The 22,500-nt window shown below is 39.2% G+C and overlaps 1 protein-coding gene across 4 annotated transcripts in view; it reads right to left on the bottom strand.

Moving 5' to 3' along the window:
* PAG1 (phosphoprotein membrane anchor with glycosphingolipid microdomains 1) overlaps positions 1-22,500 on the bottom strand; it is a 1,294,572-nt gene that overhangs the window by 795,162 nt on the left and 476,910 nt on the right. Inside the window, exon 3 of one of the 4 annotated variants that reach the window (XM_044065772.1) lies at positions 4,555-4,655. The exons of the other annotated variants lie outside the window; for them this stretch is intronic. The gene's annotated coding sequence lies outside the window, so the exon portion shown is untranslated. The remainder of the gene's footprint in view (positions 1-4,554; positions 4,656-22,500) is intronic. 4 annotated transcript variants of the gene reach the window in all.

Here is a 22,500-nt window from a genome sequence, read left to right as displayed (position 1 = left end):
ATCCTGTCACTGTAGTAACATAGAGTACTATCAATGAGTAGTACCACAGCTGGTATTGTGACATATAGTGGCACTGTGGATACACCCAACACACACACACACACACACACACACACACACACACACACACACACACACACACACACACACACACATATCCTGTCACTGTAGTAACATGGAGTACTATCAATGAGTAGTACCACACCTGGTATTGTGACATATAGTAGCACTGTGGATGTACCCAACACACAGACACACACACACACACACACATGCACTTTCACACACACACACACACACACACACACACACACACACACACACACACACACACACACACACACACACACACACACACACCCCAATTCACATCTTTCAGTGATCACCTTGGCCACTACCAGCAGCATTCTTCAAAACACTTATGATAATTATAATTTTAAAAAAAATCACCAGTTATTTTACTTCTATAGTTCTTGGGGAATGCATAGAAATGTTGGACAATTGCTCTTATCAGACATGGTTTTCCATTATATTCAGTGATGAATGAATCAAGTGGCTACATCTGTATTAAAGATGTATTGTCCTCATTAATGGTCTCATTATTAAATAGGTCCCTTATTATTAAAAGTCAGAAGCATAAAATGACTGCATTCAGGACAATTCTTTGATTTAAATTTGACAACCATGTAATTTAGTGAACCCATAAATATAGTATTGTTACGCATGTTATGTTATAGTCACTTAAACTGTCCTTAAAGGATGTTTTCTTGACATACTTAAAGCAACAACTACTACAGGGTAGACTTTCTATATATCTTTTACTGCAGCAGATCAAACTCTGTATACACTTGTACCTCCAAAAAGGGGATGTATGAGGAATGTTCCAGTCAACTGTATTCTTATTTCTTTAAAGACAAAGTTCAAACAGTGTAATAGCAGGACCTTGTCATACAAAAATACTGTCACTGAAACTCTTGTAAAATCAAGGGCGTTTATCACACTACCTCTGTGGAAAAATTATCTTCGTTCTTTCAGTGTATATTTGTGTGTTAGAATGTATGTTTAGCTTGCAGCTAATGCAAAAGTATAACTATTACTGCCCCTTTTATCTGCAGATGCATCTTGTTCTCAAAAATATATGCATGTATATATAATTAAATAAATAAATGCATACAGTAATAAAAATGTAATACATGGATTGCTGTTCTTATGTTGTGAAATGGTATGATAAATAGGTTGTGATAAGAAAGTAGAGTTTTATTATCACAAGCTTGCTACAGAGAAGTACTTAAGTACGAATCTTGGTGTTAGAAGAGGTCAGGGAGTGAAGCACATAAGGCAAGGTACAAACAATATTCCAAATGAAGAAATGTGAAATGTCTTGCCCTGAAAACACCCACACACACACACACACACACACACACACACACACACACACACACACACACACGCACATGCACAGAGACACACACACACTCACACACACACACACACACACACACACACACACACACACACACACACACACACACACACACACACACACACACACACACACACACACACACACACACACACACACATCAGTGATCACGCAGAAGCATAATGTGTGCCATTCAAGGTTATCATCAATCCTAGTTTTTGTTGAAATCCCCATTTCCCACCATCTCATCTTCCCCATTCCACTGTAGTCATTTACTTGAGCCAGTTTTACTCCTAAAAGCCAAAACTCTTTGCATTACAGAACATTCTGATCAGGTCTTTCAGCACTGAACTTGAGTTGAATTTCTTGACATCATGTTTTCACACATAACAAAGAGTGTATAACTAGAGAGCGAATCACAGTGCTGTGTATAATATGTGTGTTAATGCCAGTAGTATTTTTATTGCCGCTAAATCGTTATCATGCTTGATGTAAACAATAAAGTGACTTCAAGTCTGCTGTAACAAACATATTACCATGGCAGCACACATGCTGCTTTTATGACTGAAAAAAGATGTATTGTGCCATTGCTGTAAGGGCAGAACAAAAGGAACAATCTGCTAATTTTGCTGTCATTAATGTAAGCCATGTAAGATAACCATGAACTGATATAGTGGTTATAAAAGGAAGGTACTGCGTGGGTCTACTTTATGCGCTTGAAACATGAAAAACCCGAATCGAAATAGCGCGACACATAAAAAGCGAACCGCGAATATGCCAAACGTACTAAAGCGTGAAATTTAAAACCTCGAGCCGTCATAGTCGGCCAACCCACCACCCACAACACACTACCTACCCAAACACAATAAAAAAACACGTACATACACTAACCAAAACCCTGTTCTAAACCTAATTTAAAGCACCAAAACCCTACTGCTAACCCTACACTAAACCCCACATACACAACTATCTATGCACTATCCTTAACCTCTCCCTAACCCTAAGGTCCATAACTACCGCACACTTCCCCTACAGAGTTATACCCAAACAAACTAAATATTCTACACACATACACTTAACAAAACCCTACACTAAACCTTACATACATTACCTACACAAAACCTTACATACACTACCTATCTATGCACTTACCTTAACCCCTCCCTAACCCTAAGGTCCGTAACTATTGAACACTTACCTTACAGAGCTATACCGCAGACAGGCCAACTATGCAAATTCGATATTTCCACTTTCGCAGTTTCGTTTGTTCTACGTATTCACGATTCGCTCTTTATGTGTCGTGCTATTTGGATTCGAGTTTTTCAGCTTTCGAGCACATAAAGTAGACCCGCACTGCGTATTCCTAAGAATTTTAGTCACTCTGTATATGACTCACTGTCTGGATTGCTAAGAAATGTGGAAAATAAATATAGTTGCAAGTACAGAAAACTCCTGGAACAATGTCATGTTGATCAGGATCTGATGCACGAATGGTTAAGGAGAAATGAATTTAAACCAAAAGATGAAAGGTTAATATTTGTAGCCCAGTGTGGTGGGCTACATACCAGCTGGTTTACAAAGTTCACTGAATGTGTGGGAGAAACAGACAAATGCCGGTTCTGTAAAACAGATTGGGAAACAGTTGCACATCTTGTTGCTGGGTGTGATACACTAATGTCAGATGGCCTGTGTATTGAAATGTATAATAACATGGCAACACTCTTTCATTGGGGATTGTGCAAATATTACAATACTGAAGTAGTTGAGAAGCATTGGAAAGATGTGACACAAAACAATACAGAGAATGATGAAATTTATATCACATGGGCTGACCCATTGCCAACATTTCAAAAAATAGAAGTGAGAAAACCAGATATAGTAATCCATGAAAAGAAGCCAAAAGTAGCATTAATCATAAAAATTGCTACACCCACTGATTACAGTGTCTTATGTACAGAGAGACACAAAGTCATAAAATACCAGGATTTGCAGGCAGAAACAAGGTCAATGTGGAAGAGGGACACCCAGGCAGCTCCTTCAACAAATAACCCAAGCTGCCTTTACCTCCATTGAAACCTGGCTTTCCAACAATCACTGTTACTTAACCCTTTACAAAATGCACATTTACTTTTCACTCCAAAAACACTTTCTGTAAATAAAAAACAATTCACTATTATCTCACAAAAATAACACAGAAATTGAAGTAGATCTCTATACTAAACTATTATTAGTAACTATAGATGGACATCGTAACTTTGATCTTCAAATTCAAAATAGTATTTAGAAAACACACCAGAAATGGGGAATTCACTATCGGCACAGACAATTCCTAGATGCACCTGCTAAGCACACCCTTGCCACTGCTTATCTTCTACCCACGTTTTTATATTGGGCCCCAGTACATACAAACTATCATCAAATCAAAGCTAGAAATGTGTTACAATAAAATTGCAAAATTTACCACCGATGCAAAATATTGTACACATCACTGTTTACCCTCCAACACATCACCGTATACCCCTCACACATCACTGTATACCCCCACATATCACCATATACCCCCGCACATCACCATATAGCCCCCACAGATCACAGTATACCTCCACACATTACTGTATACCCCCCACACATCACTGTATACCTCTCCACACACTCAAGTGGCTTAAACTCCCACAAAACTTTACGTTTCTTCAACTTAAAATGGCTCATAAAATTATTTATAGACCAATGGCCTGACCTGCTCTTAGTACATTTCAAAGCTATATACCTAAGTGATCTCTCATTTCAGAAAACAAACAACTTCTCACTGAGCACTGACCTAGCAAATTAGCTGGCCGACGCCTGTATTCTTTCTCCATAGCTAAAATCTGGAATACTCTTCACTTAATTATCACAGCAAACCAAAACCACTCATCCTTTAAACTCTCACTTAAAGAATATCTGTTGGAATCTTGGATCACTCCTTCTGTACCCCTGGCTAAGTATATTTCTTATCAGTATATACTGCTTACCTCTACTCACTTTTTTCTCTTTTCCTCCTCTGTAAACAAGTTATTCCTCTTACAGACCAGCTTAGAATGAAAATATACAAATGATAGTTTTAGCATGTATGTATTACGTAGTTCACTTACAGTAATTTAGTCAGGACTAATTCTTGCTGTTTATTTCTGTGCATAACCTCTTCTAGTTGTACAAAAGGTGGTTTGCTTTGTTCTTGCCTTCCAAGACAAATCTAGAAAATGTCCAGTAAAAAAATCATGAATTCACTGATTCCATATTGCTCCCATTACCTCAGATGAACAAATACATTATTCTAATGTCAAATTTCTCACATTAAAAAAAAAATTGCACGCAGTTAATGCTTCCAAAGAATGTACTACTTTATATATTTTGCAAATTCCTCTTAAGATGTTTCTACAATATAATACTTAAAAACTTTCTAATGACATTTAATGATTCTTAGAAGAAATGTGTTCATATTATGAATGCCTAGAGATATAGTTAAAGAATTATTTAATTGTCTCCACAGATCATCATTTATTGACAGTGCACATATATGGCTTTTCAGGAGATGGTAAACAAACTGCTATGGATTCAAACTTCTCTGTCCCTAAGATTCAGTTGTTTGATCTCATGTCTGCTGATGAGTCTGGCATCAAAACTTCTAGAATTACAGCAGTGTTACATCAGCTATCCAATGTCAAACCTGAGGGAACATTAGATTAACAAGGAAATGATAGTATTTCCTAATTGTATTTATTGTGATTATATAAAGGCTTGGATGTATGGCAGCACATGAATTCAACTACTCCCTGAAGAACATCTCAGTTTGGCAATCAGCCATGCAGATGACTCAGTGCACACTATTCCATGCATGTTATGTAGCACAAAATATATAATTTGATATGTATTTTATTTGCTATTACAAAATTATGAATGTGTGCATTTTTCCTTCAGGGCGGATATGGGCACACATAAAATATTGTTTGCTGTTTATTTGGATTTTGCTGGAAAGAGTAGAAATACTCAGGCTTCACAAAGCATTTGACTTTAGAAAAAAACCTGTCAGCATTCGTAGGCTGTTAAACTTTACCTTATTCTTTAAGTTATCATTGGTAAAAAAGTAAACTCCAGGGCCTGTAGAATCAGTGTAGTGCTGTTGTCTTCAGAACCTCAGAAGAAAGGTTACTAAATGCAGATTTCATGACCTCAAGCTGGCATAGAGCTTTATCAATAGGCTTCCTTTAAGTTACAGCTACTATGTGGTGTCGGCCTGCGGCTTGAGAGAAGGTGTTTTGATTTGCTAAAGAAGTTGGTCATCAGAGCATAGACTGAAATCTTATACCACAACACTATCCACAACTTTAGAATGTGTTGCAACTCTCCAGGTACAGTTTTATAATAGGAATTTAGACCTGCTATTTTTGAATGAAGAAATGCCTCATGTAAAGATATGTACTGCACCCAGTGAGAATGAAATGTTAGCAACAGTCTTTGGCTGCCAAATATTCCATGACTACATATCGTCAGTGAACCATGACCACAGGCCACTTCAAAGTATCCTTAAGCAGTACACAAAGGATCTGTAAAACTGCAAAGAATGTTGTTTGCACTGAATAAGTATAACCTCTAGGTTTTGATATGTTCACTGTGGACACCATCAACAGATGACATTTAAAAGCATGTAAAGAGGAGTTAGAGGTTATTATGGATTGGGACACACGTTTGACCACTGAGAGATTATCAAAGTTAAAAGTTTCTATAGGAGTTGACTCAGACCTACAATTCCTGTAAGATGTTTTCTTGCCATGATGGCTACTCAGGCCATATTTCCATGTTACAGACTGATGTTCAGCTGTGGTAACATAATTATCGCTGCACATCTGCATGGTCAAATTCATATGAAGCTGCTTAAGCCACTCTGAGGAATGACAAAGTGCAGATAAGGGGCACATGACCCCAAGACCTGGCCAACACACATCTCAACTGTCCAGATTTTTGCAGAATGTCCATATTTTTTTGCATCATATTTTTGGTGTGTTCCTCATAAAAATGTTGTTTTTCTGGCCAACCTTTGAAATCTTTGAGGATTAAAGTCAGAAAATAATGACAGTCATCTGAATCTCTGGCTTTATACCTTCAGGAAATCCACACCAATGCAAAACCTGTTATTATATAAACTTTCCAGATTTGTAAGAGCAATATTTAAAAATTGTCTCTGATTTTGAGCCTTTGTCTCCCATTATTTATGTTTCACTTCAGCTTTTCTCTAAGAGGTTGAGAGGTATGCTGGCCAAGCATGTCTGTACATGATACATGACCATTGAACATATGGCATGTTTAGGAATTACAGTCAAAAAAACAAGAGCTAATTCAGCATGACAACAGTCTTAATTAGTGTTCTGTTTCGAATACTATTCTAAGTGTCCTGAGATCGCTCAGTTAACTCATTATAGCTCAGTGCCATTATTGTTCATATAGGTTCATAGTTTCATAGTTTGGTACTGGGCTATCTGCCCGAAGGCATATATTAACCCAGCCACGTTGTGCGGTATTCACCACCCCTTTAGTAGTTCCCTAGACCCTTGTACTAGCAGCTAGTACCCTTGGCCCCTATCTAGTAGTGCTGTTGGTGTGATCCCCGGTGTGAACTTTCTGTTACCCATCCACTCATCAAGGTTCCTCTTGAAGAGTGATAGTGAGGGGCTCTGTCTTATGTAGATCGGGACCCTGTTCCATAGTAAGGGAAGTCTCTGCAAAGGGAATCTATCCCTCCAGCATGTTCTATTCATTGTTGTGTTGAGGTTTATATCCCTAGAGTGTGTAGCTCGAGTAGATTTGGTTTTGTTAAGATGGAGCATGTTCAACAATTCTGGGTTGGACATGGCTCTGCACTTTAGACAGAGATTGCCTCTGAGAAAGCGGTATGCGACAGAGAACAGTCTTAGCTTTTTCAATCATGCTCTATAGGGCAACTGTTTGAGGACAGTATTCCTCTTGGTTAGGTATCTCTGTGGTCTCTCCAGCTGCTGGAGATGTCTAGCCAGGTACATTCTAGTTGGTACATTGTACTCAATAATGGGTCTCATGAGGGAAGAGTAGAGCACCATTACATCCTTAGATCTTGATGTGAACCCTTTCATGATCAGATGCATTAATAATTTGAAGATTTCTTCTTAAAGCTCACTCAATGACAAAGACAAATGTATTGCTATTTGATCTGTATCTAGTGTAAATAAAGAGATATTGAGTATTATTTGTATACTGTGTATTTGTATTGTAATAATTTTCATATTTCTCTGCATATCTCAACAATCAGGTGAGCTGCATAAAACTGCTTCACCTCATATTAAAGCTCACACTTGTATGAAGACAGTGCTGTTGCTATTATGTGTGTTACTTTGTGCTAAGTAGTTTATCATACTTCTAGTTTTCTAGTAACAGTTAATAGTTCTAGAGCTGTGAAAATTTGTTTGAACTGTGAGGGGATAATTTCATTTTTTATACGCTCAGGACACACTCATTGTAAGTTAGTGCACAAACTCATAAGACTCCCAGTAGGGGGAATGAGTTCTATAGCACAGTTGGTGGTAACAGTTCTGATATCCATATTTACTATATATGGAATACTCAATCCAGCAATGTCTGATAATTAGTCATGGTTTTCAAACCAGGTGTTTCAATCATTTGCCAGACTGTTGGAAATTCCTCATATAATTTTAAACCCAAAATAACATCTGTCATATATTCAGGTAAAGAGAATGATAAAAACGTAGGAACACAGGAGCAATATTAGGCAAACAATTATGGGGACCCTAAGATGCTTAGCCATATACATCTTTAAGTAGACACACTTAAAAGTTTTTGCCACCCTTGTTAAGCTCTTAACCCTGCCTGCCTCCCAAACTGAGCCGGCCTTACTTGATAAGCTTGGTATAAATTTGTGTTAACCCACCCAGTCATCAAGACTAGCTTTAAAGGTAGTCAAAGCAGTAATTTGTTTGACCTGTAGTGGTAGCTTATTTCATAGGCTGGGAATACACTGTATTAGGAACCCATCTCTCCAACTGGTCTTGTTTATGGCTTGGTGTAGATTTAGACCTCCAATAGAGGTATTTGTAGTGGCATTGGTTTTGTGAAGAAATAAAAGGTCCACTAGGATTTGATCTTTCAGGCTCAAAAAGCTAGACACAAGTCACTTTAGAGCAGCTGGTAGGCTAAGGAGAGCCATGTTAATCTTTCTACATAGGTAAAGAATTTAAGACCTTTCATTTTCTTGGTTAGAGGTCTTTGAACTTTTCTTGCTGAGGAATATTCTTTGATTTTGTACATATCAAAGGGGAATTGTATTCAGTAACAGGTTTCATAAGAATACAGCGGTAGGAAGACTTCTTTGGCTCTTGAACATATGATTCTAGTAATTAATTGGGACAAAAAGTGCAGTGCCATCCCCTTTGGTAAAAACTCTGTACCCATGAACTACCACATAGGCAGCAATCTACTTAACACCGAATGCGTGATAAGAGACCTTGGGACCCAGGTGGACAGTAGTCTCTCCTTTGATAGTCACATCACCGCAATAGTCAGGAAGTCCTTCTACGTAGCACACCTCACCATAAAAGGGTTCTCATCCATGAAGAAAGAGGTCATTGTTCCACTCTACTCGTCACTAATTATTCCCATTACAGAGTACAATGCCCCTTTTGGAATGTACCTCACAAGATATCTGCAGCAAGTGGAAAGGCCACAGAAGTACCTCACAAAGAAGATTACTGGCCTCAAAGAAATGCCCTACACTGACCGCCTCAAAAAACTCCAGCTTTACTCCGTAGCATATCGCCTACTCCAAGGTGATCTCTGCCTAACATATAAAGCTACGTCAAACCCAGAGCTGTTGGACATGCTACACCTAAAGAAATCCCAATCCCTCTGAGCTACATGCTCTAGGGACCTAAACCTTGTCACCACAATAAACAGGACACGCTGGAGGGATAGATTCCTGTCCCAGAGACTTCCTATACTCTGGAACAAGTTACCCATCTATGTCAAGCAAAGTTCTTCATTAGCACTCTTCAAGAAAAATCTTGATGAGTGGATGGGAAATAGGAAATACACCCCTGGGGATCATTTCTGTGCTTCTGCAGGACAGTGGCACAGGAAAATAACTTTCTTGGGTGACATAAGCTATGGAACCTTGCTGGCTAGACTTATGTAGGCCATTGGGCCGATAGAATAGTACCTACATATGAACCTATGAACCTATGTTAAAAACTTAATGATCAAATGGGGGACAGTTATTTACCTAAGTAAGCAGGTCACTTATGACCATCTCTGCCTGAAGAGGTATATAATTTGCAACAGCTGAGGTGGTTGCAGCTTTTTTTTTTTTTTTTTTTTTTTTGCTGAATGTGATTTCTTTGCACTTTTTTGCATTTAACTTCAGACCATATTTAGTACACTAGGTATGTATATATTCCAACATTTGCTGGAGCAGTTTGGTATCAGTGGGTGAGTGCATAACAGTAACCAGGTTGCTGTCATCAGCATACTTGGTCAATCAAAAAAATGACCACTTCATTCCCATTATGAGTCCTTGAGAGTAGACAGCCAGTAGTAGAGTTGATAGAGTAAAAAAGTTAAAGTAGAAAATATTCTGTATCAAAACATGAGCAGCAAATGTATACACTTTGAAGGCACAGGAGATCAGACCAGACCACAAATACTGGTTTTAGGAAATAATGTACATGTGCTTACCTTCAAATGATACGACACAAAATATAAAGAAAGAAAGAAAGAAGAAAATCCCCAGGGAATGAACTGTGCCTGCAAGCCAACAACAAATGTAACTGAAGAAAACAAGGCACAGAAACACGTTTGGAAGCATAAAATGTTAAAAGTTTAATGAGGTAAGCACTTTCACACCTTATGGTCTGAAGAAGCACTAGTATTTGGTGTGAAAGTGCTTACCTCATTAAACGTTTAACATTTTATGCTTCCAATCGTGTTTCTGTGCCTTGTTTTCTTCAGTTACAAAATATAAAGACACTTGAAAACTGTATCTCATGGATTACCTCATCCTTAAAGGTAGCATTATAGCACTGGATGACCTCAGTACTAACTGGACAAAGCTGGCAACAAGAGTACACCCACTACCCAAGGATATGCATGGATTCACACAAATGATAAAGCAATAATATGGGTAGACATCTCTTCAGGTAAACAATGTATTTTGATTGGATTTTAACCAGCAATACCAAAACATTACTAGCTCAGGCATATTACCTGACACCCTAACTGATCACCCTCCAGTTATGCCAACTGTAGCAAGCCTGTTCACTGCTCAGATGCATGCTACTGATGGTATTTGTCCCAAAAAACATTTACAAGATTCATATTGTGTACACCTTCTCTAAAAATATAATTAGTAGTCACCATGGCACCTGCTTTTTGATGCTGGAGTATTATTCTTCAATGAAACCCATCTAGCCATGAGTATTTTATTTGTTCACTTATAAGACAAGAAACTAATAAATACATACCAGCACCATGGCTGATCTCTGAAATCAAACATATCATGAGACTTAGATATAAAGACAGGTAACCATGGAAGTCGTCATCATTTTTCTGTAACAAGCAATATTATTAACAAATTATGAGAAATAAAACAGAAACTCAGATTTACCACAGTAAAAAACAGCACTATATGCAAATGCAACACTGGCACAACCATAACCCTAAACACCTCTAGCAATATGTTAATAACTTACTTAAACTAGGAGAAGAAACTCAACCAAACCCAGACCCCCACAAAACTAACCACAACATAGACATAAAATGAACTCCCATTTCTTAAAAGCTGCCAATACAGGAAAAAGTTGGCAAGTTCCCCATCTGTACACAAACATAGTCAATAACAGCAAAAAAAAAATGTGATTGTCATCCTATTTCCAACCATTAAATCCAAAAACTACTAGCTAACTTAAAAACAACTGCCCTTGTTCCAGATAACAAAACCTGAATAGATTCATATAGCTGCAGAAATGTTTGTATATCTTATTACTAATCTAATAAATTAATGTATAACAGAAAAGCATATCCTACACATTCGGTCAGGCCTGTATTTTTCCATTGCATAAAGGTGCCTGCTTCAGGGAACTGCCTGATTAGTGGCCTGTAGCTAATGTAAAAATTCCTAGAAAAATGTATTCAAAGTAAGACATGTATCATCTCACAAGAGATAATCTAATCTCGCCACACAACATGGTTTCCAGCCAAACTATAACACTAGTGCTGCACTGTTAACCTTCCTAAATGAAGTTGACAATAGACTCAAAGATTACATGTTGTGTCACTGTTCCTAGAATTATCCAAAGGATTTGATAGTGTCAATCATACACACTTACTTAAAATATTATACAATTGCTTTATACCCCAAAAGTCCTAAGCTGGTTCCAAGGTTACCTATCGCACTTATCAGAATCCATCTGATGACGAGATATTTACCCCACATATATGCGTACCACTGTGGGTAAGCCACAAAGATCTGTAGTAATTTCACCTCTGTTTAAAATAGAGTATTATGAGCCAGTCACCTGCTTAGTATGTGTTCAAGACATGGATGCAAAGAAATTAACTCAAGACATGAATCCTGGCTCGGTGTCAAGAACACATATTAAGGGTTATGACTGGAGATGCGATCATAACTCATTGTATTGCAAGGAGCTTTGTCGGCTCCATGTACTACAGATTACAGAATAAAAGTGCTTTGCTGATTTACAAAGCCGTAAAACACTTAGCAAGCACTGTCAGATGTCAGAAAGATAGAGTAACACAGTCTGTAATATTTACACTTACCTTCAATAGTCAACTGGCCAGATTTTCACCGAATATCTATTTTTTTTGTTTCATATTTTTGGTCTGTTCCTCATAAAATATGTGATTTTCTGACAAATCACTGAGGATTGAAGTCACTAAATAAGACATACATTTGAGTTTCAGACTTCATATCCTTCAGAAAATGCAGGTGAACACAAATCCTGTTATTCTAGCAACTTTCTAAGTTCATAAGAGGAAGTCAGGGAACTGTTACTGGCACAGACAACTGAGAGAAAGAAATCATTGCTGTCATTTGGTGGTAAGCACTGGCAGATTTGACTACGAAGCATGAAACTCAGCCTTAACAAGTTAAGCAGGGAACGTTTAATATTTGTTAAGACTGGGTCTCGCATTATAATAGTATTTAACTGATTTGTCTTTTTCTGGATATCATTGCATAATCATTGCAATTCCTGCATTCCTGCACTACATATTTGTTAATGTCACGTACAAAACAGCTACTAACAGTACATTAGCACAATTATGTTGACAAGTCAGCTGCCATTACATCAGTACCCTCCACTGAAAAGCTGTAGATGTGTACACAAAAAATCAGTTCAGTTCAGTTCAGTTTATTCAGTTGCCTAGAGAAGTGGTTTATTAACTCTCATATTCTACTTAATCCTAAAACAAAAATAATGCTTTTCAACACAAATAATAGTCATGGTACACCAACAACGTCCTCTATAAAATCCCTGAATAGTGCATTCAACAGTACAAAATCATCTCATGGGACAGATGTAACTCCACCTTACTGTAGGGCATACTTTCATATTTCCCCTCTTCAGTTTTTTGCAAACAGTATTATGTATAAAGTACTGCAGTCCTGCATGTTGATTGTTTCTTAATGTACCCAACTAGATATTCTTGTTACTATTTATGGTGTATTCAGCATACCAGCACATTGTTTTACTTGTATATATTATGATGTCCTTCCACATCACCGTTGCTGTATTCTTTAAAATAACGATCCCCTGCCAAGGGCAGCCTGTTGTCCAGCCATATATCAAAGCCTTTTGGTTGCAAAGGATACACTGTATGTCATGCATATCCTCCCTGTGCATGGTGTAGGGTGTAAAGGTGACACCAGATGTATCATCCTCAGAACTTCTTTGCCGCCAGTCTGGACTCAATCTTCTATCATTGATCTGAATGCATGTCCGTCTGCTGGTTTTACTTCTTTCAGATAATTGTCAGTCCTTTGTCCCTAAGACATTCAGGAGTCGTCTTTCTTCCCTAGTAATTTACCTTGAGGACCAATTACTTAAATTGTTGGCTAAGGATAACATAGGAGGATCTTTCTTGCCCAAGGGCCAGCTGGCTATGAAGAAAAAGGCCAAGAAAGTTAGGTCTGATTTATGGCTGTACTGTCTTCATGAGATGCCTCTCTTGAGGCTGGTGAAAGCCCGGAGGAGTGTCTGTTTTTTTCTTGGATTCCTCTGCCATGATTGCTTCAGAGGCTGGCATGGTCCCAAGGCCATGCACATCCACAGAGGTTTTACAGATGCCTGCCTCAGATGTACTGCGGAAACTGTGGCTGGTTATTACTGAAGGGTCTAGGGGTGTTCCTCAGATTTTAGTTAGGGAATATGTCCTGACTACCATTATTGAGTGCCATCAGGGGTCAGAGCCTCCAACAGTTTTCAAGGCTGACATCACACTCAGAAACAAGCAGAAAACTAAACATATTTTGCATGCTCCCAAAGATTCTCAGAGTGAATGGCAGAACTTCACACAAGGTTTGTTTAATGCCATTATGGCTCTAAAGCCACCACAAGGTGTTTCTATTCCTGCTCCCTCTAGTCTTCTATCCCTCTTAAGAGGCCCATGGGGCAGGATTCTTCTGAGGAGGATGCTGCTGATTCTGATGAAGAGTCCGTGACTTATTCCTCCCAGATTCCTTTACCTCTTGACTATGGTTCTGAGGAAGAAGTGTCTATCAGTCCTGACTCTCTTTTTGAGGAGATTTCATTTAGTGGTACTGTTTCCAGAATGATAGAATTTTCAAATGGGACTGTGCTCAGGTGTCTGATGTTCAGAAGAGGTGCTATGAGCTTCTGCAGGTGGAGTGTTCTAAGTCCTCTGCTGTTCCTCTGGTTCTTGCTGCCTGGCAGGATGTCTTTTATACTGTTTCTCAGGCTCCTTATTCCCAACCCCCTGCTCCCGAAAAACCTGGTAAGTTTTATAAAGTGTCTGAGGACTGCAAGTTTCTTTATATGCGTCCCTCTGCTGACCCCTCTGTGGTGTCTGTGGCTTCAGATAAGCCTTCCAAATTGTTGCCTTCCACTAAATTGCTGCCATCTGGTAAGGACAGCAGAACTCTAGAGAGGATGGATAGGAAGGTGTATACTTCTGCTACCATAGCCTTTAGAGCTGTTAATTATCAGACACACATGACTAGGTATGTTTTGGGTCTTCTCTCTCAAGCCTGGCAGGCTATTTCTTATCTTCACTGATTCTGAGGGGAAGGCCTCTGTCCTTGCCTTGCTTGTGATATCGTCCCAAGTGGCTCACCATTCCATTAAATGCAGCTATGATGCAGCTGAAGCTTCATCTAGGGCTGCTGTATTTGGGTCTGTTTTGAGTAGGTATTCCTGGGTCAGACTTCAGCCTTTACTTGATGATATTAAGGTTAAACTGATGGATGCTCCTCTGGATAATAAGCATTTGTTTGCTGCTACTTCTGTGGAGTTTAAGTCCCTGCAAGAAAAGGGCAAGGTCTTACAGGAGCTGAAGCATATGTTTGTTCCCCTGTGCCCAAGTTTGAGGAATTATCCTAGTAAGTCTGCCTTTGTTCATAAGACAGTCTTGCCTTTCCCCCAAAGGTTAAGAGTGGTAGAAAGACTCCCCTGGCTAAGGCTATTTATTTGGGTAAAGGACACCCAAGACTCCTGGTTTCGTTCCATAATTCACCAGGGTTATTACATGGTTTAGTAATCTCTTCCCCCCTTTTGGACATTCCACAGCCCCTCAGAGGTGCTTCATAGCCTGTTGGCTCAAGGAACAATTCAAGAAATTCCAACTCCTCAGTGGGGGAAGGGGATTTACTCCAGAATGTTCTTGGTCCCCAGGAAAGAAGGCACTTGGAGACTCATTCTGGATCTTTCTCAGATAAACACCCTTTTGAAGGCAACTTCCTTTCAGATGCTATCTCTTCACACATTGTTTTCTCTGCTACTTCTTCAGGCTTTTCTAGTTTCCCTGGATCTCAAGGATGCTTATCATCACTTTCCTATTAATCACCTTTTCAGAAGTTTTTACATTCCTCTGCTGCTTCCTGACATTTCAGTTCTCTGCTTTGCCCTTTGACCCTTCTACTGCCCCAAGGGTCTTCACCGAATGCCTCACTCCTGTGGTTGCTTTCTGCAGGCTAAGGAGTTTACAGGTCTTTCCCTAAATAGATGACCTGCTTATTCAGGCCTCTTCTCAAGAGATCTTATTTCAGTATCTACACTTTACCATTTCTCTTTTACAAAGCTTGAGGTTTACTGTAAGTTTCCAGAAATCACTTCTGACTCCTTCTCAGGATCATGTTTTCTGGGTTGCAGGATCCAGACTGTTCTAGTGCTGGCATCCTTGCCTCCTCCCAAGGCCTTAATTCTCATTATTTTCTTTGAATCACAGCCAGAGAATTTCTGATGGCTGTGGGTTACATGGCTTCCACCATTCATATGCTCCCTCTAGCCAAGGTCCAGATGAGAAAGCTTCTGTGGTTTCTAAAGTCAGTTTGAATTCAAAATTCTCATCCTTGGTTTCTACTCCCACTACATCCATGCCTCATGCTGGAATTTCAGTGTTGGATTCATCAGCTATCCCTCAACCCAAGGCTTCCTTTCCAACCTTCAATCCCCTCTCATGAACTTTTGACAGCTGCCTTGGATGTGGGATGAGGGTCTCCTTTGACCATCTGAAGGGATAGGACCTTTGGTCACTTTGACAGAAGAAAGATCACAACAGTGTCAAAGAGATGAGAGCTCTTCTGCTGGCTCTTCAGGCTTTTCATTCTCTTTTTCTTCCATGGCCCCTCAAGATTCCCCAGACAACACCACAGTGATGTAATATGTCAACAAGCAAGGGGGGGGCAAGGTCTTATGTCCTATGCAAGTTAGCCCTTCAGGTTTGGGAGCTGGCTATCCAGTAATAGGTGACCATTCAGGCAGTTTACATTCTTTCAGATTAGATCATTGTTGCAGATTCTCTGACCAGGTCCATAACACTGTCCCATGAGTGGATGCTTCACAGGGATGTGTTTCTGGACATTTTCCACACGTGGGGTACTACTTAAAGAGATCTGTTTGCTTCCTCTCTGAACATACAACTTCCTCTATTTTGTGCCAGAGTCCCATGCACTCTGGCTTGGAAGGTGGATGCCCTTTCTTTTTCTTGCAAAGGGATGTTTCTTTATGCCTTTCCTCCCCTTCTTCTCATTCTGAAAATCATGTTCAAGATAAAACAGGATGTTCCGAAAATCTTGTTGGTGACTCCCTGTTGGCCCAGACAGCATTTGATCCCTCTTCTTCTGCATCTTGCCAAGGGAATCATAGGTTCATAGTTGTGTACTAGGCTAATGGCCCTGGAGCCTTTACTTAGTTCCCAGTGCCTCTGTCAAGTAGAGCCACTGCAGTGGGGCCAGTGTGGTGCTCTGTTTCTCTGGGTTATGAACTTGTCCATTCTGTTGATTGTGGTAATGAGGTTGAGGTCACTGGAGAGTGTGGTGCAGAGGGACTGGGATTTCTTTAGATGTAGCATTTCTAACAGAGCTGGATCAGACATGGCTTTGTATGTAAAGCAGGTGACATGAGACAGAGAATAGTTGGGAGTTTTTGAGTTTGTCCATATAGGAGTACATGCCATTGGGGCATTTTTCGATGGAGTGGCCTAATGAGGGAAGAGTGAGAGAAGACAATGACCTCTTTCTTACTGGATGCAAAACTTAAGTAATGAGATGTGCCACATAGAAGGACTTTCTGACCACAGTGGCAATGTGGTGGTCAAAACAGAGGCTACTGTCAACCTGTATTCCCAGATCTCTTACAACGCCTTCTGTGTTCAGTGGACTACCATCGATGTGGTAATTCATGAGGAACTGTTTTTCCCGGGGGATGATGACACATTTTGGGAGTAATAATAGCTCCCAACTTGCAATCATCTGCGAACTCTGTCAGCCAGAGACCCTCTGTGTTGGCCTGGACTTCAGAGATAAGTACCAAAAGAGGACCCAGAAGACCGAACTGTGGTTCCATACCTAATGCTGTAAAGTAATTATATACAAATTTCTGTGAAGTATCAAGGGCAGTAGGGGAGGCACTTCAACAGTGACAATCATCTAGAGCCAAGGTTCACACCACCAGCATAAATTACCTTATAGGGTGGACCTATCACACAAGACAAGGGATCTCTCATCCATTCCGAACTGTCCACTCTTCAACTGACATTGTGGGTCATAGGGTTTTGATACCTCACAGACACCTTTTTTTCTGGGAATTTGCTTCAGGTCCTTCAGGAGGCCAGAAAACATACTACTAGGAAATCTTACTTATCCAAATGGAAGAGTTTTTCTGCTTGGTGTCTTTCTTTTTACTTGGATCCACTTACTGTGAATGTTGCTTTGGTTCTGTCTTACTTGTGTGAATTGCTCAGTACTGGGTTGGCATATTCTTCTGTTAAGGACAGCCTATCAGCTGCCTTGGCCTGTTTGCTTTTAACACCTCCTTTAGCCCCTATATTTGAGGTGAAACAGTTTCTTAAAGGCATCCTTCACATTAGGCCTTCCAGTCAGTCTGTCCATCCTTCCTGGAAATCTTAATTTTGTTTTATTAAAATTGACTCAAGCTCCTTTTCAGCCTGCTACATCAGCTTCCTTACAGCACTGTTCTTGGAAGACTGTTCTTAATTTTGACCCTTACTTCTGCCAGATGGGTGTCTGAGTTGCAAGTACATATGGCTGTTCCTTCTTTTTTAGTTTTCCATAAGGACAGGATGTCACTTTGTACTAATCCTTCTTTTATGCCCAAGGTGGTGAATGAGTTGTCTCTTAATCAATCTCTTCATATGCTCACTCTTTTCTCTTCCCCGCAGTCTGCTAGTGAGAAGGTTTTGCACACCTTCCATTTGCACAGACAACTCGGGTATTATTTGTATAAGACTAAGGCGTTTTGTAAATCTGAATAGCGTTTTGTTTCTTTTCATCCTTTAGGTTTGGCTGTTTCCAAGGAAGTCTTCCTTCTTCTATTAAGGCTCATTCCACTAATACAGTGGCTTCTTCTGGTACTTTTTTCAAGGGTTTGGATATTAATTCTGTTCTTGAGGCAGCTACCTGGACTTCTGTGCATACCTTTACTAAACACTATAAGTTGGATGTGATTTCTAGGGCTAGAGCTGGTTTTGCCAGGGCTATTCTTCAGGGCTTTCTTGAGGGTTCTGCTGGCCTTTCCTCCTCCCAGTCTTCTTCCTGAGCTGCTGTACTCTCCCTATTGTAAAGAATACTGTGCCAGTGATATGGAAGGACATAGTATAGTTGTGTAAAATCTTGCCATAACAGTAGATGTCCTTTTCTTCACTGTTTCAGTCTGTCCCTCCTCCCCAATTGTTTTTCCTTCTGGATGTGCTTGCTACCTACCTTTATCCTTGGGCTGTCATTCCTACTGGGGCTTTTCAGTTCTGAGGATGGTAAGTAAGTAAGTAAAGTTTATGCCCTGTGCCATGCACAGGGAACATATGGCATGCCCTTTACAACCAAAAGGCTTTGGTGTACTGGCCGGATGTCAGGCTGCCCTTGGCAGGGGATCCCTATTGTAAAGAATACTGCAACATGGAAGAGATGGACATCTACTGCTATGGCAAGATTTTGCACCTGTACTTTCTTGCTTGGATTACAACTTTTGAACTATGTAACCTACTTGTTCCCCAGCCTTAGGCCATGGCTGAAAAGAGTCAGCTCACCTACCTGGTTAACAAACAAACAAACAAACAAACAAACAAACAAACAAACAAACAAACAAACAAACAAACAAACAAACAAACAAACATAAATAAATAAATAATTTTTTATTATCTACATCACAAACTCTTTCCTTCCCATCTCTCCAATATAGCTCATCAGTTCTCCCAAGCATACCTAAAACCACCTCACTTTAAACAAAACAGCCAAATTTTATATCCAGCCTTACACAACAATGGAAAGGAGTGCTCTGTTTCACTGCAGGCATGTGTTGGGAATTTGAAGTTTTTATTATAGGCATTGTGGTATACTTCTGAGTATGATATCAATTTGCTACATTTTAAATAGCTATAAATAATCCAGTGTATGCCTCATCTGTAATAATAATAAGAAATTATGTGATGTTATTTACTTATGTAATTCCAGTTCATCATCGTTTTTTAGATAGGACTTCCATTTATCCTTCTGATCAAATGTTATACATATGTAACATATCCAACTATGTGACTATGAAGAAGTACACATGTTCATCCATGAATTACTACTAATACGGTCTGTTATCAATGACTATCATAGAAGAAAGACTGTACCTCATTTGTGGTGAGTATCGATCTCATATTCAGTAACGCCACTTTTATGAACGGAAAAGGCATTGAGAATGCCATGGTTTGTATAATTCTTTCACTGATCTGCATCTGTTTAAACAAGTATGCTCAGAACAGTAGAATCTCAAGGTTCTCTGCTGCTGCTTCGTTTCACTAATGTCTTTACACATTACATTTTGGAGATAGTGGAAAGAAAACATTAGCCAGATCCAATGAAAGACGAGGCAAAGATGCACAGCATGACTCACACACGGACATGCATTCAAAGTATGCAGCACAGCGTACAGCGAGTAGGCAAAATGTGCAACATCATTAAGACTGAAGGTGCTACATGCAAAGAATGAAATGCACAGATGTCACTACTGTGGCCCATAAAGTACCACTGGCCTGTACAGAAGAGTGCCTCCTTCTTAATAAGAAATGTGAGCTGCAATGATTTATTTTTAACATATTGCGTGAAAAATAAGATGGATACAAGTAATAAATATTTTAGATCAGCTAATTACATGCAGTACATTACCATGTACTGCATTGTACTTAGGGGGTTTAGGAAAGTTAAATGTAGGAGGAATTGCATGCAAGCAAACTATGACTAGGTTTAACAAGAAAAAATAAAACTGGAATGGGAGAGGCATGTTAAAATTTTTGAGCAGTGAAATTCTATGTGGTGCTGGTAAGAAGGGAAGGGTCTAAACCACTATACACAGAGGAGACAATTAGTATTAAAATAAGTTACAATCCCATCTGTATGAAGAGCTACTGAGCTAGTAACTCCTCACCTGGAGTCTTGCATGCCATTTTGGAACCAAGTGGTATGTCATGACCTAAGCTAGTTGGAATCTGTGCTCAGCTAATCAACTGAGAAGCTTCATGAATGCAATTCACAGATCCATCCATCCATCCCTCCACCAACCCACAATCCCTTTTCTCATTTTTATCACATGGGGTCGCGGTGTCACCTTAATGGTGACAATCATCTAGAGTCAAGGTTCAAACCATCAGTTGGCTAGGCTTTCCATGGCTGTCCTTCCTTACCCCACACTCGCCCACACACACACACACACACACACACACACACACACACACACACACACACACACACACACACACACACACACACCTAGAGTGTCAAATCCAACTACTGCATGTCTTTTGAGAGTGGGAAGAAACTGGAGAACTCAGAGGAAACCCAAGCAAACACAGGGATGATATGCAAATTCCACACAGAAGGCACCCTAACCGAGAACTGAACGAGTGCACCTCTGGCTGTGAGATGTTCAGTTTAAATACCATTGAAGAAAGTGATGAAGGTATGAGAAAATGAAACATCTGGCTTTTCATGAAAATGAAAACAATATCAGTAAGCCAGCATCTATAAAACCTTAGTCCGTAAGAATAAGGGGAAGATGTGAACACAGATGGAGGATGACATAGGAGTAATATAATAAGCATCGCTTTAACAAGAGTGACTATGAGAAACAGAAATCATACTTAATATGTCACATTTCATGCAAGTGGATATTGTTCTTAACAGTTAGAAAAACAAGAATCCATATGTTTGATTGCTAGTGGTCCAGATATAAAGTGTCAATTTATACCTTCAGTAGCTGAGGGCTGAGAATGAGTTCAGGTAGACAGAAAGGTGAGGAAGAAGGGATGGAGTAATGTGGATGCTAACCTCTCCTGCTGTGCTGGTGGTGTGGAAGTGCATGGAAGTTTATGTTATCCAGAAAGACCCTGGTGTAAACTGGTACCCTTTCTGGAGCAGACCTAGTAAAAAGGGTTAATAAGCATTGCAGATGATGTGCATGAAATGTAGAAGCTGCATGTTTTTATTATAATTTATTATAAAATTCCTATACGTTAATCTTTTTCTTAAACATTTACCATCTAAGCATCCCCCAAGCCAACAAATAAATAAATAAATAAAAGTAAGATTGATGCATGCCTAACAGTATACATTGGAGTGCAATGTGTATGTGCAGTAACATATGCCATTTTAGCATTAACTTGCATTTGGGCATGGGTGTTGCAAGATTTATTATGGCTGGCTTTGTCTGACCATCTGGGTGACTTGACTTTAGTTTAACATGTAATGCAAATGTGTGTGTGTGATACAGGCACAGAGGTGTTTACTTCTGATAAATACAAAAGAGTTACTGCTTGAATCTATGACCTTAGATTTTCATGGAAATGAAACATTTAAACAAGTGTAACGTTTCACGTTTACATAATTTTCTGAGTACTTGCTAAACTACAGCCAGTAGCTTGGATCATGCACAATCTGAGCTGCTTTAAGAAACGGAAGGCAATGCAGGAGAGGACTAGAGACTATTAAATTACTGCCACATACTTTTTAGAATGATGGTGCCTATGGGCATCCCAAATGATTAAATACATTTTAAATTTTACTTAATAAAATAAACATGGCTTATCGTTACCAGATTTTTGCATATGCACAGCATATATATATATATATATATATATATATATATATATATATATATATATATATATATATATATATATATATATATATATATATATATGTATATTGGTCTACTTCAGATGATTGAAGTATTAAAACTTCGAATTTCATATGGCCGAGACCATATGATCAAAGTTTCAAAACTTCGAACACCCGAAAGAAAAACAAA

Source organism: Protopterus annectens, chromosome 3.part0 (assembly GCF_019279795.1).
Source record: "Protopterus annectens isolate FY-2018-M chromosome 3.part0, PAN1.0, whole genome shotgun sequence".
Taxonomy (NCBI): Eukaryota; Metazoa; Chordata; order Ceratodontiformes; family Protopteridae; genus Protopterus; species Protopterus annectens.
This window is presented reverse-complemented; position numbering and strand designations above follow the sequence as displayed.